Source organism: Antechinus flavipes, chromosome 4 (genome assembly GCF_016432865.1).
Source record: "Antechinus flavipes isolate AdamAnt ecotype Samford, QLD, Australia chromosome 4, AdamAnt_v2, whole genome shotgun sequence".
In the NCBI taxonomy this organism is placed as follows: Eukaryota; Metazoa; Chordata; class Mammalia; order Dasyuromorphia; family Dasyuridae; genus Antechinus; species Antechinus flavipes.
The window spans coordinates 37,008,588-37,010,742 of NC_067401.1; positions in this window are offsets into that span (position 1 = coordinate 37,008,588).

Genomic DNA, 2,155 nt, shown 5'->3' on the forward strand with positions numbered 1-2,155 from the left:
CAAAGGGATCTTTGAGCCAGAGTCAAAGGGAACTTGTGGAATAGAAAGGATCCCATGAAGGGCTTGTGGGAGCACTGTGCAGGGAAAGATTGCAGCCCACGGATTCATGGGAAGAAGCACATAATACTCCAAAGCTCTCATTGGCTCATGTACCTTGACTTCCTGAAAAGTCTCCATTTCCTCTTAAATTCCGACAGAATTCTTCAGCCTCCAGTTTGCAGTTAGGGAAACAGTTTAATTAATCAAATGACCAAAAATATGATGGAATCCAGTATTAGCTACAGATACAATGGAGCACCACTTTTCTCCCTGTTTTCCCTCTCCCAAGGAGTGGAGCCGGTTTTTGATTTCTTCACCCTACTGAGTGAGAACAGGAGATCAGAAGGTCTGCCTGTTTAATATTCACCACCATGGTGCTGGGATGGAAGGGAAAGTGAGAGCTCTCACTCATGATATCACCGTAGCCCAGCAGGGCCTTAGGACCAGACTGGACTTTCTGAAATGGAACTTTGCTGCTTGGATAAGCAGTAAAGAACATCGTGGGCCCTGTAGTCCCCGGCTCCTCTCAGCAAGATGAGAGTGATGGATTTTTTTTGGCCTTGAACCGAACTCTTGAAATCATAGTAAGTGTCAGAACAAGGAAGAAGGGGAAAGTTCTCAAAGTTTTTTGCCAGTCTAGGTAAAGACAAGCCATAGGTCATGGCTTCTGCAGCATCTCCATTTGCCACGGTTCCCGGTCAGGTCTCCTTCAATACTTGTAGTTCATTGTATTTCCACCTCACATTTGTGAATCAGGCCGCTGCCAGAGTCACTTGGAAAATACCTCAATACTGAGCGTTCCCATGGAAAAACTATCCCCCCAGTCTCAGGATTATGTCCCCAAGAGGTCCGTTCTCTATCCCACTAGCAGAAGGCTTTGCAGCACAGGCAGGGAGAGCTTAGACCTCCTATGGGAGCCTCACCTGTCTAAGAAGCATTAATTGTGTGACTGGATGACTAAATAATTAATTGCCTTATGTATAAGTCTGAGTGAACACATTCCTACAGGAGCTGACGGCACTTCATAAATAATGGAATCTTGCTTTGCTGCTAAATCTTTAAACGTAAGAATCTCATGTCTGGCGATGATTGCCATCTCCCTTCCTCGGTTTTCATGTTTAACATCTTTGCCTAATTGCTGGCAACAGTGTGAAATCAATGTTCATTTAATTTGGGGCCCTGACAACTTGAAAATTATATGGAGAACAATTGGGCTTGGAGAAAGAGTTTAAAGAAGGAAAGAAGGGTCTGAAACAGAGAAACAGAGAAAGGACAGTAGGAGAAAACTTCAGCACAGAGCCCAGGAAGGAAATCCGGACACTTGGTCATAAAAGGCAAACCCTAACCAGAAATGGAGGAGGTGGCTTTTCTCCCTAGGTCTTGTTCTTCTTCCTGCCCTATAGCTCTAATCTGATATTCACATATATGTGTATATATGTATGTAAATCTCTCTATCTGATCTGTCCGTCATGTTCCCATCTGTTTCCAACCCAGAAATTGTGCTAGGGCTGGCATCATAAAGTCAAATAGTCCCGGTCCCCTTTGTTCCAGAACCATGCCCCAAACAAATCCCTCTCCTCCTCCTTGCCCTCAGGGAGTTTACATTCTACTGTTTTAAGTCTGTTCCTTCATATTATCCATCTGAATATGAGAAAGTATATACAGAGTGTTTCAAAAGTCTTTTGTGCAGTTTTAAGTTCTAATCAATTAAAAATATATGTATACATATATGTATCTATGTATTGTGTGTATATATATATATACCCACACACCTCCCTTATATTCTTGTTGGTTTTTTTGTAGCTAAATATTTCCCTTGGTTTTTATTGGGAAAACAGATGGCATTGCCCTAGGACAGGAATTGTGTGTGTGTGTATGTGTGTGTGTGTGTGGTTGTATTTCCTTAGCCTGGGAGCTCCCTGAAAGTTGTGGAAAATTGGAAATTAAGGTTAGGGAACAGAGATCTTTCCCTTTTTTCCTTAAGCTCCACACTTTTGTTTCATCCCAAATTAGACCGGACTCACTTAGGTTCTCACAGTCTTCTCCATTTGAGGATGTTTTTCTTCCAGGAGGACAAAAAGAAGGGACACAATTTGGAGGGCTAGGGAGAGAATGC